This window comes from Sus scrofa, chromosome 13 (genome assembly GCF_000003025.6).
Source record: "Sus scrofa isolate TJ Tabasco breed Duroc chromosome 13, Sscrofa11.1, whole genome shotgun sequence".
Classification (NCBI taxonomy): domain Eukaryota; kingdom Metazoa; phylum Chordata; class Mammalia; order Artiodactyla; family Suidae; genus Sus; species Sus scrofa.
Window position 1 is genome coordinate 201,036,362 of NC_010455.5, and position 18,906 is coordinate 201,055,267.

Genomic DNA, 18,906 nt, shown 5'->3' on the forward strand with positions numbered 1-18,906 from the left:
CTCATAGAAAATTGCAATAATAGTATAAAGTCCCATGTACCCCCTTCATCCACTTCCCCCCCAGTGGTAAAGTTTTGTGTAGTCTGGTATCAAAATCAGGAAATTTGGTATATCTGGAACATTTCTGTTAATGGCACTGTAGAACTTTTCATTATTTTCTGTACCTGCATTTGTGTGTGTGTGTCTTTGGTTTATTCTAACTAATGTATTCTGTGTATAGATTTCTGTAGCTAACTCCACAGTCAAGATAATAGAGCTATTCTATCATGTTTTTTTATGTTTAAATTTACTTATTTATTTATTTTTGTTTTTCAGGGCTGCACCTGCAGCACATGGAAGTTCTCAGGCTAGGGGTTGAATCAGAGCTGCAGCTGCCAGCCTCAGCCACAGCCACGCTGGATCTGAGCTGCGTCTGCAGCTCATGGCGGTGCCGGATCCTTCACACTAAGTGAGGGTGGGGATCACATCTGCATTTTCGTGGATACTAGTTGGGTTTGTAACCCACTGAGCCACAATGGGCACTCCTTATTTCTAAAATTTTTAGAAACTTATTTTTATTTTTATTTTTTGCTGTGCCTGCAGCATGTGGAAGTTCCTGGGCCAGGGCTCAGACTCCATCCACAGCAGTGACAATGCTAGATTCTTAACTAGGCCACCAGGGAACTCTTTATTTATTTATTCATTTTTTTTCAATATTTATCCCATTTAATCCTTAAAACCTACTACCAAAATCTGGGCACTATTTTTAAAAATTTTATAAAGTTTTGTTTTATAAAAATGGGAAAAATTTTATTGCAGTTATTTATTGAGTTCCATCATTTTAGAAGAACTTGGAGTTCGTGTCGTGGCTCAGTGGTTAACAAATCTGACTAGGAACCATGAGGTTGCGGGTTCGATCCCTGGCCTTGCTCAGTTGGGTTAAGGATCCGGTGTTGCCATGAGCTGTGGTGTAGGTCGCAGACAGCTTGGATCCCGCGTGGCTCTGGCTGTGGTGTAGGCCGGCAGGTACAGCTCCGATTTGACTCCTAGCCTGGGAGCCTCCATATGCTGCAGGAGGAGCCCAAGAAATGGCAAAAAGAAAAAAAAAAATTTTTTTTTTGAAGAACTCTTTTGCTATGTCTTTGTAGTCTCAACACCCCTTTCCCCCACAACCCCATTTTGGCTTGTTATATGAATGGAAACATACAGTATATAACCTTTTGAGGTCAGTGTTTTTCAGGAAGCATAATGCCTTGGGGTCCGTATAGGGTTGTATGTATCAACAGTTGATTGCTTCTTGTTGCTGAGTAGTATTCTCGTGTGGGTGTACCAGGTTTGTTAAACCATTCACCTTTTGAAGGACATTTGGATTGTTTCCAGTGTTTTGTTTAACATTATGAATCAACTGCTTTGAATGTTTGAGTATAGATTTTCATGTGAACATTAAGTTTTCCATTTTCTGGGGTAGAAGTTGAAGAGGGTGATTTCTGGGTCATATGGTGAGTGAGTGTTTTAGTTTTGTAAGCAATCACCAGCCTATTTTCCAGAGTGTGTGTACCACTATATGAGGGATCTGGTTTCTCAGCATCTTCCCCATCATTTGGTATTATCAGTTTTTTTATTTAGCTGTTCTCATAGGTGTGGTCATACCCTATTTTGGTTTTAGTTTGCAATTCCCTAATGACTAATGATAAACATCTTTTCATAAGCTTGTTTGCCATCTGTATCTCTTTGGTGAAATATCTGTTCATGTCTTTTGTCCATTTTCTAATTGGATTTTTTAAAAAAATTTAACTGTTATGAAAGTTCTTTATGTATTCTATATCCAAGATCTCTATTGGATATGTGGTTTGCAAATACTGTATTTCTGTCTGTAGCTTGTATCTGTGGCAAGTGGAAATTCCTGGGCTTGAGCTACTGCAGTGACAACATTGGATCCTTAACCTGCTTTGCCACAAGGGAACTCCTGTAACTTGTCTTTTCATCCTCTTAAGAGTCTTTTTTCAGAGGAGAAGGTTTGAATTTTGATGAAGTCCCGTTTTTAAAAGTTTTCTTTTATAGATTATGCGTTTGGTGTCAAGTGAAAGAACTTTTTGCCTAGAGCACTGGTTCTTTTTCATGGCGAATGGTATTTAGAACCCGAAATCTGAGCATTAGGTTTGCTTGTTCCTGTTAGGGTGTGGGTGCTCTCCAGGCTTCAGAGGATATGGAGAATATGTGTGTCCTAGGCCTTTCCAGGCTTCAGGGTACATTAACTGTTTTCCTTGGTATCTCCAAGTGTAGACACTTACTCTGTGCTTCCCTTCCTTCTCCTAAGTCTGCTATCACTGCCCATCTTTTTTTAATTCTCTAAAAATTGGTCTATTGCTTTCTTGTATTATTATTTTTGGACTTCTTTACTAATTTTAGGTGGGTTTTATTTTCAGTGAATCTTTGTGAGAAAACAGTTGTAACTGCATGTATTACCCATGTGTACTTGTTGAAGCTGTAATACTCCCTTTTCAGATGTTTATTTTTTCACACTGTCAGTCTTATCCCACTCTTGCTATACCTGTTTCCACGCTGATAGTGCTGTTTCTCAGTAGCTTGTAGTCATCTTTGATTCTCTTTTCCGTGTTATGAAGGTCAAGTTTATTAAAATATTTAGGTTCTCTTTGGTGCCCAGCTTACCTTTCCATTCTCTATTTCTGCAGCCCTCCCATATTTGCTCCATTCTAGAACTATTCCGAGTAGCTTTACATTTGCCTACCTGTGTTATGCTCTTCTCTTTTCCTCTCAAGTTTCCTTTGGAACATATTGTCTCTGCCTCTTTCTTTTTATAGTATTGTCAGTAGAGCACAAAGCTTGGCATATAATAGGCACTTGATGCATGAAATATACAAGCAAGTGGTACTTCCTCTAAAGTAATAATAGCACCCCAAATTTTTATTGCCTGTTAACATTTTCCAAATACTATCATATAGTATCTCATTTTATTCTCAAAGCAACTCTCCCAGCTATTATTCATCTTTTATAAATGATGCCAAGTGAATTTTCCAAGGACATAACTGTAGGACTTAAATTTAACGAATGTTTGTGAACCTGTTACGTGACAGGTCCTGATTTAGCTGCTAGAGACACTTGGGGAACAAAGCAGACAAATGTGCCCCTCGTAGAAACAATATTAGAATGTTTAAATTCTGACCATTGTGGGGCGGATTTTGGGGGAAGTCTTCCATAATCTTACTCAACTCAGGTGTCATCTCCTTTAGACTTTCTTAACTCTCCTGGAAGGAGGCAGGAGTAGGGTAGAAAGAATAGCTCTGTCTTCTGTGTTCTCATTAGTTCCTTTTTGTGTTTACATTGTGCACAGTTTTATGCTAAATAGTGTTTCTAAAACCATTATTTGTATTTGGGGCCTTTGCTAGATTGAGCATATGTGGGCAGGGATCTTTTTCTGTAGTATCCAGGATGCCTGGCACATAGTATATTCTCAGAAAGTATTTGAACCCCTTAATGTAAAGACTTATCCATGGTTGTCATTTACTAATAGCAGGTAACATTACTCTTCAGTACTCTTCAGTGCCACATGTAAGGGAACCAGTTTTAAAAGACTCCATTCTGGAGTTCCTGTTGTGGCTCAGCGGTTAACGAACGCGACTAGTGTCCATGAGGACATAGGTTTGATCCTGGCCTCACTCAGTGGGTTAAGGATCCGGCATTGCCGTGAGCTGTGGTGTAGGTTGCAGATGCAGCTTGGATCCCACGTTGCTGTGGCTGTGGTGTAGGCCGGCAGCTGTAGCTCTGATTAGATCCCTCGCTTGGGAACCTCCATGTGCCACATATGGGATCCTAAAGAGACAAAAAGACAAAAAAAAAAGACAACCCACCTCCCAAAAAACCACCTCCACTCTATTCTTAGTTAGAAGGGCATATTTTCTGAGAGGTTATCTAAAAGGCAAATTTTTACTGAAGTTTAACAAACTTTTGTTTGTGGGTGTGTATAGGTCTCAAGTCTGGAGATGGAGTCTTGACATCCTTCTCTCCTCAGTATGACCATCAGGTAGGAGTTCTGAGTTATTGTTAAAGAGGTAATGCTAATGCAATATAAGATGTCAGAATTTACCAGTCTATTTTTTCAAGTTCAGGAAGAGAAATTATTGGAGTTACCATTGTGGCTTAGTGGCAATGAACCCGACTGGTATCCATGAGGGTGCAGGTTTTGTCCCTGGACTTGCTCAGTGGGTTAAGGATCTGGTGTTGCTGTGAGCTGTGGTGTAGGTTGCAGACGAGGCTTAGATCCTGGGTTGCTGTGGCTTTGGCATTAGGTGTAGGCCGGCAGCTGCAGCTCCAATTCAACTCCTAGCCTGGGAACTTCCATATGCATCGGGTATGGCCCTAAAAAGCACCCCCCCCCCCAAAGGAAGAGAAAATATTTGAGAAGATGTAGGGTGTTTACTTTCATTTTGCAAAAAGGAATGATGTTAATTTTTTTCCATGTTTGCATACAAAATGTTGGGGTTATCTATGTTTATTTGATTAACCATGTCAAAATTCAGTGGCTTAAAACAACCAATACTCTTTCCTTTGCTCACAATTTTTTAATTTGGGCAAGCCTTGCCTCCATTTCACATGGTGTCTCCTGGGACTGGAAAGGCTGAGGCGTTGTGTTCCAGCACCTGTGTGGTGTCTGGGGCATCTTCTTCCATGTGACTTTTCCACCTGGTTACCATAGGCTTTCTCACGGCATGGTAGTTGAACTTCTTACGTGGTGGCTGGATTCCAGAGGTGGTGACTGGATACTGGAGGTGTCAACAGCAGCAGCCACTGTGCTGTCTTAAGACTTAGGCCTGGAGCTAGCATAGTGTCATCTATGCAAAAAGGCAATTATAGGCCAGTCCAGATTGAAGCAGAGGGGACTTTATAAGATGTGGATACTGGCAAGAGTAGTTTATTGGGGCCACCAAGGAACACTCCACCACATGAACCAAGTATCTTTCTGAATGGAAAAAGATGACTTTTTCTGTCCTGTTTTTTATTATCTAATCTGAACAGCTTATTCATTTTATAACGCAATAATGTGATTATATGCGTAACTTTTTGCTATAACTACATTCAGATAGCTATATAATTTTGATATAATTTGTTGTATTCAGTTAAACTATGGACTGGTAATTTTGGTAGGGTTTATAAATAATAGATTTGAGATGGGGTGGAAGACAGTACTTTATGGGTTACTCAGATCCAAGTTACACCTAAGTTACAGTACCAGATAAAGTACTAGATAAAAACCCTGAATGTGTACTTACGAAATAAGTGACATAAACCTCCTTTGGGGTCACATGTTACAGTCCATAAAATATCTCAAGTATTTCTCCAGTAATCCTGTGGTGGTCCTTTGTACAGGAAAGAGAAGAGATAGACAATCTCAGATCTTCTGTAATTGTAGCTTAAGACTTTCTTTTTTGCCTCCAAAAAGATCTCTCTTTAATGCCTGGAGTGTTTCATTTCATTTAAATAGTTCTCATCTTGATTTCATATTGACCTTATCCTGTCACTTGGCTTGGGTGAGACAGTGGAAATAAGCAACATTGTGGCTTATTGACCATGTGCATTGGAGTCCTCTGGAAAGCGTAAAAGAAATGCAGATTTTGTGTGTGTGTGTGTGTGTCTTTTGTCTTTTTAGGGCCACACCTGTGGCATATGGAGGTTCCCAGGCTAGGGGTCTAGTTGGAGCTACAGCTGCTGGCCTACACCACGGCCACAGCCTCGCCAGATCCGAGCTGCGTCTGCAACCTATATGGCAACGCTGGATCCTTAACCCACTGAGCAAGGTCAGGGATTGAACCTGCAACCTCATGGTTCCTAGTCGGATTCGTTTCTGCTGTGCCACGACGGGAACTCCAAGAAATGCAGATTTTGAGGTCTAACTCCAGACTTGGTATATCTGAATGTCTGAGCAGAAGTCAGGTGACATGAAGTTGAGGATCATATTTTTAGGTCTGTAACATACGGACACTCTGCCGGTGGTGGTCATTCCACAGAGGAACAGAAGATGTTCCTGGCATGGGGGAGTGAAAAAGTCTTAGCTATTACAGCATTTTGTGACTCTGTATCAGTCAGCCCTACCTGCCCAAAATCTTATTCTGTAATATTTAATTTCTCTTGTTAAGGATAAATTTAATTTAAATTACATTTTTCTTCTGGAGTTGGGAATAAAGGAAAAAATGAGTTCCTGGGTGGCCTAGTGGTTAAGGATCTGGCATCACTGCTATGGCTTGGGTTCTATCCTCGTCTGAGGAACTACTGCATGCTATGAGCACGGCAAAAACAAACAAAAAAAGGTCGATAAACATTGTCATATAGAAATTATTCTGACATAGTACCTGTTCCATAGGACCTGAGCCACTCCGCCCCCATCCTGGAAAACCTTAGTATATGATGTGGATAATGCTTTTTTAACACTAAGATTTCACCGACATTAAATAGATATTCCTTTAAAAAATCTGGAGGGTGAAAGCATTTTTCTCTATGGTGTTTTTGCATCCAGGCAGATCTTATCATTCTGGACAAAGCACTGTTAGAATGGACTCTGCTCTGGGATTTGGAAAGCTTCTAGCTTTCCATTAGTAAATGCTCTTCCTGTTCTTTTAGCTTGTTAACATACAGCTCACCAGGATCCCTTGTATTCAGGAAAGGACATATCCTGTCTCCTCGGGGAGTGCAGGCCCTGGGGGACTGGGGTGGGTGGGAAGGTAGGGCCCTGGGCCCCTGTTCTCTGGGAAGAAGGAGGAGTGTAGGATGAATACTACTCCTTGGACTTGCTGGCCTCTTTCTTTGCTTTGGGCTGGAGACAAGTGGAAATGCTTTTTTGTGATGGGGGTGATAGAGGGCAGTAATGGAAGAAATAAAAGTTTCTAATAAGTTTTGATTTGAGTACTTCTGGGTCCTTCAAGGTACTGTTAACATCTTTGTACTTGTTTTGTTTTCTGGATAATTTGTTCAGATCTGGCATCACTGCTATGGCTTGGGTTCGATCCCCGTCTGAGGAACTTCTACATGCTGTGAGCACGGCAAAAACAAAAAAAAGGTTTGTAACGCTCAGGAGAGTTACCGACATGGGCCAGCCAGGAAACTAAAGGCCTCTGTAAATCTGCATTCACCTGAAAACCTGTTGCTTGACAACTGGCAGATGCTGGGTTATATTATTTGTTGAATCAATGAATGAAGTTATTCCAGAGGTTATTTTTATTTTTAAAAATTTTCTAAAAATTAACAAAAAAGTGTTAAGGCCACGCCTACGGCATATGGAAGTTCCCAAGCTAGGGGTGGAATCTGAGCTGCATCTGTGACCGAGTTGCAGCTTGGGGCAATGCCTGGTTCTTGCCCTACTGAGCAAAGCCAGGGATTGAAACTGTATCCTCACAGAGACTACATTGGGTCCTTAACTTGCTGAACCACAATGGGAACTTCCCAGAGGTTATTTTTAAAAATGTAGTTCTTTTCTGTGATTTTAGAATCTAGTCTTAGCATATGTGGAAGGAAGCCTGACTTGGGAAGTTCGGAGACCCAGGGTCCCTGTTTTTAAAAAAAACCTGCCATGTTTTTTTAAAAAGACCTCTAGACTTGAGTATCAAAAGAACTTGAGGTATTTTGTAGATGATCTTTTTAGTTTTTTGTTTGTTTGTTTGTCTTTTTAGGGCTGCACCCATGGTATATGGAGGTTCCCAGGCTAGGGGTCCAGTCGGAGCTGTAGCCACCAGCCTATGCCAGAGCCACAGCAGTGGGGGATCCGAGCCGCGTCTGTGACCTGCACCACAGCTCACGGCAACGCTGGATCCTTAACCCACTGAAGAAGGCCAGGGATTGAACCTGTGTCCTCATGGATGCTAGTCAGGTTCGTTAACTGCTGATCCAGGACGGGAACTCCTGTAGATGATCTTTTAAGAACCCTTGTCAATTTTATTATCAAGATGTCTCAGAAATATCTTAAGCTGATGTAGTTGTTAGAAGGAGTTAGTTCCATATGTCAGCTGCTGTAACTGGGAGCCAGTACTTGAGTGGCTCTGAGAACATAGAACCATCTCCAGGAGAATCGCCTTGCTGGGGGTGCTGCCTCTGTGGGTCACATGGAGACTTATCCTTCCTCTGCCTCGATCCTTCACTGTACTCTAGGGCACCATCTTCTCTGTTGTCCCAGGAAGCTGAGGAGACAAGGAAGACCGAAGGTGTCACACCATACTTTTTTCCCATTCTGTCCTTAAAAACGTAGTCACATGGCCAGACCCAGCTGCAAGGGACGCTGGGAAGTGTGACCTAGTTAGGCTTGACTGTAATTAGGAAGAAGGGGGATGGCTGTCTCTGTCACAAATAGTGTAGCTGAAACCGTTCCGCATCCTTATTGTACACTTCGAGGGGAAGCTTTTTACGTGATGTTTTTTGTTTAGCAAATATGTTATAATTAATACAGAGAGGAAGTAAATTACTTTCGCATTTGGGTTAAAATGCTGAGTAGAGTATATCAAGAGACAAGCTTTGAAACGAATTAGGAACATCAAACTAACCAGCTCTAGCTATTATGCCATTGTCTTCTCAGTGTACAAGCCAGGGGAAGAGTCAGTTTACTCTTTGCCGTGTTCTGTGTGCCTACAGACACTTTGGTGCAGTCAGTCACAAGTGACATCTCGTTTCCAGACTAGCCCATAGTTCACTTTGGTAAACTAGCCCAGGGAAAGGAAGATCCTTAAATACCGTCAGGCCTCTTGGGCTCTGGATTCCTTTTTTTTTTTTTTTTTTCTTCTTTTGTCTTTTTGCTATTTCTTTGGGCCGCTCCCGCGGCATATGGAGGTTCCCAGACTAGGGGTCGAATCGGAGCTGTAGCCACTGGCCTACACCAGAGCCACAGCAACGCGGGATCCGAGCTGCGTCTGCAACCTACACCACAGCTCACGGCCACACCGGATCCTTAACCCACTGAGCAAGGGCAGGGACCGAACCTGCAACCTCAAGGTTCCTAGTCGGATTTCTTAACTACTGCGCCACGATGGGAACTCCTGGATTCTTATAAGTTCATAAATTTGGCCATGTGTCAAAATTGCCTGAGGCCTTTATTCCAAATATAGGTTCAGGCCCTACCCTCTGGAGGTTCTGATGGTTGTGTCTCCGAATCTGAATTTTTAACAAGCCCCTCAGGGTGATTCTGATGCAGCTGTCAGTAGTATGGGAACCGCTGCTTTAGATAATCTACCCCACAGTTGCCTCACTTATGAAAGTGCAAGATTACACTTACCTGGCTTCAGAGGGTTCAGACAGCATGAAATGAGTCGTACTTAAAATTGTTTCATAAAATAAAAAGTACCACCAAGAATAGTAATGGCATTATAAGTCTGTGTCAGAAATGGTGCTTATTTATTTGCACAACAAACCTAAAAGGTGAGTGCTCTCATCACCGTTTAGAAGTAGCTGGGAAGTTACTGTAAGAAATCTAGACTTCTTTATCCTTGTCTAATTGAACAGGGATTCTGGAAAAGTTGTCTGCTCAGCATAACTACCAAGAGCAGAACAAGACAAATAATTTGCATACTTTTGACTTAACCTAATGTTAAGATATTGTGGATCAACTTGGTGTCTTCAGTTAAATACATGTTCAGTGTCATCTGTGTGAGAAACTGTGCTTTGAATGTGATCTAGTCTCTGCCCATAAGGAAATTACAGCCTGATAGAGAAGACTTATAAACAAACCACAATACCATTCTTGAGAACATTTTCTTCTTAAGGAATGAATTCTGACTCTTACAAGGGCAGGTTCTGAATATGATGTTCAAGTTCAGAGGATGAGAGAGGTCCTGTGAGGTGACGGGTGCAGCTTGAGACGGAGGAGTGACTTCCTTTTTTCTTCCTGTCCCAGAGAGACCAGCCTCTGTCAGGTACTAGGACTCCTCTCTCCCTTCTTTGCAGTTGCCAGGACCTTGTAAGGCAAGTAACATGGTAGAAAAGCTTGTGAAGGTTAAGAATGTGTCCCCTTCTCTGAAGTAAAGGCAAGCAGAACTACGTTTGATAATGCAGACCACGTGTTAGGCGCTCAGGTATACCTCCTTAATAATTCCAGCAGTTCTCTGAGTTGAGAGAGGCAGTATCCTTTAGTGCAAAGAGCATGGGATTTTAAAACCTAGAAGCAGTTGATAGTGTTGGAGCCAAATCTGGTCTGTGATAGATGTTCAAGTAAGTGGCTTTTCTTGGTGAGACAACTTTAAAGAACGGACTGTTCTTTCCTTTCAGCATGTTAGGTTTGCCTGGGTTTTGGCGAGGGCATGATTGCTGCTTAACCTCTTAAGATATTATGGATGGAGACCTGGGAGTTCTTTATGAAGCTTCAGAACAAAGGAAGGGGAAGAGTGGTAAGGAAAGCACGACGTGTTTGGTAGTAGGGAATCCTGACAGGAAATAGAAAGGCCGAACTTGGTTGATAAAATAATGTACCAAAAGTTAAAGCAGTGAAAAACACAAGTGCAGTTTGTACCCTCATGTCATTGACAGCCTTGGTTTGACATTTTAACATTTGCTGTTTGTGATAGAACATGTGAAAACATTCTTGAACTGTCCCAGACTGGGTAGCTCAGTATTGGGTTTCACTGAGCATGACAGTGGTGGGGATTTTACACTTCGTGTTTTCCAATGGTTATGTCTTTTTATTTAATTTAATTAATTAATTTATTTATTTTTGGTCTTTTTTTGACTTTTCAAGGGCCGCTCCAGCGGCATATGGACGTTCCCAGGCTAGGGGTCCAATTGGAGCTGCAGCCGCCGGCCTACACCAGGGCTATAGCAACGTGTGATCCAAGCTGCCGCGTCTGCGACCTACACCACAGCTCACGGCCACACCGGATCCTTAACCCACTGAGCAAGGCCAGGGATCGAACCCGCAACCTCATGGTTCCTAGTCAGATTTGTTAACCACTGAGCCACGACGGGAACTCCGGTTATGTCTTTTTAAAGCTGGAAGTAACTCCAAAAAAAAAGGCGGTAGGATTGCAAATCATTCCAAAGAGATGTTGACATAAATTCAGCATACTTTTCTACATCCAGAATACAGATACTGGTTGCAGCATTTTTCATAGGTGACATTTGTAAATGTACGTATTTTAAGAAGATTTGAAATTGTCTTTCTTACCGCTTTGTATTAGTTTCTTGTGGACTCTGTAACAAATCACCACAAACTTAGTGACTTAAAACAATTTATCGCCTCATAGTTCTGGTAGCCAGAAGTCTGAAATCACTACCACTGAGCTGCAATCAAAGTGTCAGCAGGCCCAGGGATCTCTAAGAGACAATCTGTTTCTTGCCTCTTTGGGCTTCTGGTGGCCGCCAGCATTCTTGGACTTGTGGCCATATCACTCAGATCTCTGCCTCTGTGGTCACACTTCTTTTTCCTCTTCTGTCTGTGTCAAGTATCCCTCTAGTGTTCTCTTATAGGGACATTTGTGATGGCCTGTAGGTCCCACCTGGATCATTTCCTCATCTCAAGATCCTTAACATAAATTGTAACCACATCTGTAAAGACCTTTTTGTAAATATGGTAACATCAGAGTTCCTGTTGTAGCTCAGTGGGTTAAGAACCCAGCTAGTATCCATGAGGACACAGGTTCGATCCCTGGCCTCACTCAGTGGGTTAAGGATCCCGTGTTGCCGTGAGCTGTTAGGACGTTAGCTGTTAGGTTGCAGACATTAAGTATCTGGTGTTGTTGTGGCTGTGGTGTAGGTTGGCAGTTGCAGCGCTGATTCAACCCCTAGCCTGGGAACCTACATGTTTTGCATGTGCATGTGTGGCACTTTAAAAAAAAAATAATAATGGGAGTTCCCGTTGTGGGGCAGCGGAAACGAACCCGACTAGGAACCATGAGGTTATGGATTCGATCCCTGGCCTCGCTCAGTGGGTTAAGGATTTGGCGTTGCTGTGAGCTGTGGTGTAGGTTGCAGATGTGGCTCGGATCTGGCGTTTCTGTGGCTCTGGCGTAGGCCGGCAGCTGTAGCTCTGATTCGACCCCTAGCCTGGGAACCTCCATGTGCTGCTGGTATAGCCCTAAAAGGACAAAAAAATAAAAATAAAAATAACATCTGTAGGTTGCAGAGGTTAGGATGTGGGTATCTTTTGGAGGGTGACATCTTCCAGCATATACTCATATATTTGGTAGCATAGGAAGGTTGCTTTTGAAATAGTAACTTTTATTTATTTATTTATTTTTATTTATTTATTTTTTTGTCTTTTTGCCATTTCTTGGGCCGCTCCTGTGGCATATGGGAGGTTCCCAGGCTAGGGGTTGAATCGGCCCAGCCTATGCCAGGGCCACAGCAACGCGGGATCCGAGCCGTGTCTGCGACCTATACCACAGCTCACGGCCACGCCGGATCGTTAACCCACTGAGCAAGGCCAGGGATCGAACCTGCAACCTCGTGGTTCCTAGTCGGATTCGTTAACCACTGTGCCATGATGGGAACTCCCTGAAATAGTAACTTTTAGATATTCATGAGTATATTCCCAATTACAGTAAAACATTTATAATGTCTTTTACATTTTTTCAGTGTTAGCTTGAGATTCAAACTTGGGATCCAAATTGAATATATTGCCCCCAGTTTTACCTCTTCACATGTCCTTTTTTATAAGAATAGTTTTGAGCCACTATTCTCTAAATAGTGGAGGTTACTGTACTTTTAGGGCTGGCTCAAGGTAGCAGTGGTAATTTTTATCAGGCTTTATTTATTTATTTATTTATTTATTTTGTCTTTTTGCCTTTTCTAGGGCCACTCCGGTGGCATATGGAGGTTCCCAGGCTAGGGGTCTAATCAGAGCTGTAGCCACCAGCCTACACCACAGCCACAGCAATGTGGGATCTGAGCCACATCTGCAACCTACACCACAGCTCATGGCAATGCCGAATCCTTAACTCATTGAGCAAGGCCAGAGATCGAACCCGCAACCTCATGGTTCCTAGTCGGATTCGTTAACCACTGAGCCACGATGGGAACTCCTTTATTAGGCTTTATTAAAAATGAGTCTAAATTTAGGAAAATGATATAAATTATTGGAACTCATTTTAGCAATCTAGGAATTTTAATGACTTTGTGAGAAGATATAGATTGAAGGAGAATAGTGAAAAATATACCATGCTTACCCTTTTCCTAAAATTGTTCAGTTGTATCAAACTTGAAAATGTGTTACAATTGGAATATACATATTTTTATAATGATGTACTTTATTTTAGCTAATTTTGGACTGGTCTGATTTAGCTCATTTTGAATAAGATATGAGTACACAGTAAAAACAGTGTTTAAAAAAGAAAAGATGTTCACACTTAGAATGGAAGGTACCAGTGGAGGGTTTTTGCAGTTGTGAGCCAGTTCTGAACATAAATTTAAGTGTGTGTATTAATTTCAAAACTTGGCTCTTTCTTGACTCTGCCTACTCTTTTTTTTTTTTTTGGTCACCCTTAAAAAAATTAGACTCTTTATTTCTCTAAACATCTTAAGATACATATTTTAAAGTTCTTTTCAGATAGCTCTATTGTTTCCAGTTTCTTGGATGTGAAATTTGGTTGTAAACCACTGACTTTCTCTGGTAATGGAAGGTTTCTTTGTGTGTTTGTAATTACTGTGCGTGAGCTCTTCTGCATAGGAACTTCCGAAGGTGTTTTCTGTATTTTGAGGGAAGTTCATATCTGTTTTCAAATATTTGGAGTCAGTGACACTTTCCACTTCGCATTCCCCATTTCCCAAATGTAATAACCACAAACACTATCAAGCTGTTTACCTGCCTCCCACTTTGTGCATATTTTTTACTCCTACGTGTGTTACTCCTCCATATGTTACAATTTTATAATTTTAGCTTTAAGTACATTTTGAACTCCAATTGAGGGTTAATTTTTGATTTACGCAATTAATAATCTTTTAATTACAAGAAGGAAAAACTACTCACTTATGAAACTTCATGTACTTATTTACCATTTGTGGCATTCCTTATGTACGTTTGTGTTCCTATCCAGTATAATTTCCTCTCAGTCTGGAGAACATTCCTGTAATAGTCTTTGTAGTGCAGGTCTGCTGGTAAAGAATTCTCTCAAAAACTTTTTTTTCTAAACTTGCAGATGTCTTTATTTGACCTTTGTGCTTAAAGGTTATTTTGCCTGGACGTAGAACTCTAGGTTGATTGTTTTTGTCACTGCGCACATGAATGGTAATTAATGTTCCACCGTCTTCTGGCTTCCATTGTTTCCCGTGAGATGTTAGTGATCATTTCTGTTTTTTCTGTGTATATTGTAGATGGTGAATTTTTCCTTTCTGGCTGCTTTCAAGATTTTTACCTTTGATTTTAAGCTGTTTGCCTATGAGGTGCCTGGGTGTGGTTATAATTTGAGAGGTTTTTAGCCCCGTGATTTCTTCAAGTATTTTTCTCCTCTTTTCTCACTGTCTTCTGTGATGTCTTTTCCATTTACTTTTCTTGTGTGTTACAATGTTTGATATTGTCCTGAGGGGTTCTTCGTTTTTTTTTTTTTTCAGTCTTTCTTTTTAGATTGGATAATTTCTGTTGATATGTCTAAAAGTTTACTAATTTTTTTCCCTGTCATTTTCAGTAGGCTGTTAAATCCATCCAGTAAAATTTCTATATAGTTATGATATATACATATGTATGTGTGTATGTATGTATATATACTCACACATATACACACACGTGTGTGTGTGTGTGTGTGTGTTATATGTATATATCCTCCCCCCCCCTTTTTCAGCCACATCCGTGGCATATAGAAGTACCTGGGCCAAGGGTCAAATTGGAGTTGTAGCTGAGGTTGGCGCCACAGCCATAGCAGCACAGCTTATGGCAGTGCCAGATCCTTAACCCACTGAGTGAGACCGGGGTGAACCTGCATCTTCACAGAGACAACATCGGGTCCTTCATCCACTGAGCCACAGTAGGAATGCCTGTATTTTTCACTTCTAGAATTTTTGTTTTGTTTTGTTTTGGTAGTGTAATTTCTTGGCTGAGATACTTTGTTCACACATTAAACAGCAAATGTTCCTTAAAGTTTTTGAACGTATTTTCTTCTAATTCTTTTTTTTTTGTCTTTTTTGTTGTTGTTGTTGTTGTTTAAATCTTTATTTTGATCTAATTTTTTTTTTTTTTGTCTTTTGTCTTTTTGTCTTTTTGTTGTTGTTGTTGTTGTTGCTATTTCTTGGGCAGCTCCCGCGGCATATGGCATATGGAGGTTCCCAGGCTAGGGGTTGAATCGGAGCTGTAGCCACCGGCCTACACCAGAGCCACAGCAAGGCGGGATCCGAGCCGCGTCTGCAACCTACACCACAGCTCACTGCAACGCTGGATCGTTAACCCACTGAGCAAGGGCAGGGACCGAACCTGCAACCTCATGGTTCCTAGTCGGATTCGTTAACCACTGCGCCATGACGGGAACTCCTTTTCTTCTAATTTTATGTGTAAAATATCTGCTTTAAAGTTGTTGTCTGCTAAATCTTAACGTCTTGTCCAGCCTGGGGTTGGTGTTCTACTGACTCTTCAACTCCTGTGACTGTGGATCCCATTTATTACTCAAGATGTATGGAAAGCTCAGAGTGACTCCCAGCACCTCTAATATGGTGGGATATGACTTCCAAATGTGGATCTTCCTGTGGCTCTCATCTAGGTTTTTTTTTGTTTTTTTTTGTTTTTTTTTTGTCTTTTTGCCTTTTTTCTAGGGCTGCTCACTCGGCATATGGAGGTTCCCAGGCTAGGGGTCTAATCGGAGCTACAGCTGCCAGCCTACACCACAGCCACAGCAATGTGGGATCTGATCTGCCTCTGCGACCTACACCACAGCTCATGGCAACGCCGGATCCTTAACTCACTGAGCAAGGCCAGGGATCGAACACTCAACCTCATGGTTCCTAGTCAGATTCGCTAACCACTGAGCCACGACGGGAACTCCCTAGGTTTGGTTTTGAACATACTAGTTTTGGTCTGGAGTAGGCTGGCTGCACTCTAAGTTGTGGTTCTTAGTCTTGAAAGGGGAAAAGGAATGTTAGGGTGTGTATTAGGGTTCTCCAAAGAAATAGTTACCCAGCGGAAGATGCCTGATTTATTGTAGAAATTGGCTCATGTGCTTAAGGAGGCTGAGAAGTCCCGAGGTATGCACTTGGGAAGTTGGAGACCGAGAGAGCCTGAGGTGTTAGATCTAGGCAGAATCTGAAGACCTGAGAACCATAAGAGCTGATGGTTTAAGTTCTGGTCTGAAAACCAGCAGGTTCAAGATTCAAGAGCCAGTGTTTCAGTTTGGGTCCAACGTCAGGAAAAAGGTTGGAGTCTCAGCTCAGTGCAGTCAGGAGTTCCTTCTTACTTGTGGGAGGGTAGCCTTTTCATTTTACTCAGAATGAGGGCCGCCTGTATTAGGGAGAGCAGTCAGTCTAGGATGCAAATGTAAATCCTATCCAGAAACATCCTCACAGACACTTCTGGAATAATGTTTGACCAGCTGTCCAGGCACCCCGTGGCTCGGTCAAGTTGACTTAGGTAACCTTCACAGGATGATAAAGAGATTTTCTTCACTGAGGCTGGGCAAAGCCTCTGAGAGCTTCTAGGCCCGCTCATTCTCTCATTTCTGTTCTGCTCTCAACCTCTCAGTAGTCACTCTGCTAAGCTTTGGGTAGTCTCACCTTGCACATGTACATTCTGGTCCTTTTGGGTCCCCAGCACAGCTTCTTGCCTGTTGCCCTGTCTTCCATAGATTCCAGCTGCTTCAGACTCTGTCTTCACATCTCAGCAGGACCCCCCAAGTTTTGCTTGGATTCTGTCTCCCTCCACCATGTCGGGAAATCGCCCCCAGAGAACCAGGGCAAACAAAATAGGGTCAGTAGAGGAGACAGTTTTCTTTTAAAATTCTATTTCCCTGAATATATTTCATGGAGCAGGCTGATTTTTAAATAATACTGTAGTGATGTGGGCCTTTAGGTGAAGGTCAGGTCAGAAGAGGAGGCTCTAGAATAAATTGTACCCTGCTTGCCACTTAGTTTTGGAACTATAGCCAAGGCAGAAGCCATGGGTCCCACCTTTGCAGGTACTTGCAGTGACTAGGGGCTGTCATTCATGAGCAACTCTCCCATTATTGAATGCTTTCATTCTTTCATTCATTCTCTACTTGTTCTGTAACGTTCTTATTCTTGGTTTTAGTGCAAGTCAGTTCATTCCATCCCCGAGACTTGCCTAATTATTCGGAGAGACATCTAGTCACTGCTCCTTGAGTCTTTCATTGTCTTGGCACTTACAGATTCCCCCCCACCCCCCAATTACTTTCTCAGAAGTTCTGAATTTTCTTTCTCTTTATGTGGATCTAGAAGTTGAAAGAATTGTAAACTTAAGCCTTACACACATAAAGACTACAAATCCAGGTCTCCTTGTCAAATTCTTGGAAAGATTCTGATAACCCCCTTCCTGAAATCTAAAATGGTTCTTCCCGTCGATCTGTTCTTTTAGCAGTCGGTACTTACCCTCATAATTATTTGCACAGTTTGCAGTCACATATTAGTGTGATTTTGCCTGTTCCCCACTTGGTACTGTGCATTTGCTGAGGGCAGACACAGTGACAGTAAATCACACACTCTGTCTCCAGTGCTCAGTACCGATTGGAAGAAATGAAGGATGAATTTGAGATGCTAGTCATCAGTCATGTCATTGTCTGATTTTTAGGATGGTATTTGTGTGTAAGCAGTCATAGAAAAATATTTTTCAGTTGTTTCAGTAGATGGGAAGGATGGTGCTTCTGAATCCTGTACGGTATGTATGGTTGGCTCACTTTCGACTTTGTACCCATCCCCGTCCACTCCTACCCCACCCACTGCCTTCTCAGACCCATCGTCCTAACTAGGGATTCTGCTATGAAAGGTATGCAGTTATCTTTCATTTACATATAAGTATGCTAATGTTTTACAGATATATATTTGCACTTACTTCTGTGTAGCAGTGGAGTTTGAATGCCCAGTTCAAATGGCACTTAACTGTTATTTTGCTTTTATCATTAGTTTGATAGACTTTTCAGTGTTTTACTTTCAGATACCCTTAAGTAAGGCACATACCTCTAGACCTGTTTCCACGTTGAAATGAAAGACCTCTTGCTCTAAATCTGATAATTCAACATTACTGTATATTCATTGGTATTAGATACCACAAAAATGTGTTATTCTGTATTTATAATGTAAAAAAGTAGGACGATCAGAAATGAATTATGACTTCAGGTAGCAAGGGGAAATTTTGGAGCAAGTTTTTAACATGTTCAATTTTTTTTCCCTCCAAGAGTGGCTAGAGAATGTTATCTGCTAAAACTAGTGGTGGGAGCTGCCTTGTGGACTTTGGCACTAGAAAGTTTGTGCTTTATTGATCTTGCAGAGCTAGCTGATGACACCCTGAAGGGAATTTCACCCCAACTCCCCGAATGTTTACATCACAGCTGTGCATTTATTAACACAGTAAAGATCCCTGGAAAAATTTTATAGAACCCAAAGCTTATGTAGGTAAATCTTTGTTAGAGATTTCTGTAAAACTGTAATATATATATGTATATGTATATATACATATATATATATATATATATATATATTTTTTTTTTTTTTTTTTTTTTTTTTTTTTGGTCTTTTTGCCTTTTCTAGGGCTGCACTCATGGCATATGGAGGTTCCCAGGCTAGGGGTCTAATCGGGGCTGTAGCCGCCAGCCTACGCCAGAGCCACAGCAATGCGGGATCTGAGTCACGTCTGCGACCTACACCATAGCTCATGGCAGTGCTGGATCCTTAACCCACTGAGCGAGGCCAGGGATCAAACCCGCAACCTCATGGTTCCTAGTTGGATTCGTTAACTACAGTGCCATGACGGGAACTCCCATAAGACAATATTTTATGTAAAGTAGTTTCCCAAGCATC

The 18,906-nt window shown here is 41.7% G+C and overlaps 1 protein-coding gene across 11 annotated transcripts in view; it reads left to right on the forward strand.

Annotated features, from left to right (window-relative positions):
* Positions 1–18,906, forward strand: part of DYRK1A (dual specificity tyrosine phosphorylation regulated kinase 1A) — a 151,441-nt gene that overhangs the window by 27,856 nt on the left and 104,679 nt on the right. For 2 of the 11 annotated variants that reach the window (XM_013982583.2, XM_021070973.1), the window contains exon 1: positions 5,770–7,048. The exons of 7 other annotated variants lie outside the window; for them this stretch is intronic. The gene's annotated coding sequence lies outside the window, so the exon portion shown is untranslated. Of the gene's footprint in view, positions 1–1,016; positions 4,022–5,769; positions 7,049–18,906 lie in introns of those variants that run through there. 2 more of the 11 variants (XM_021070970.1, XM_021070972.1) reach the window with 2 other exon arrangements.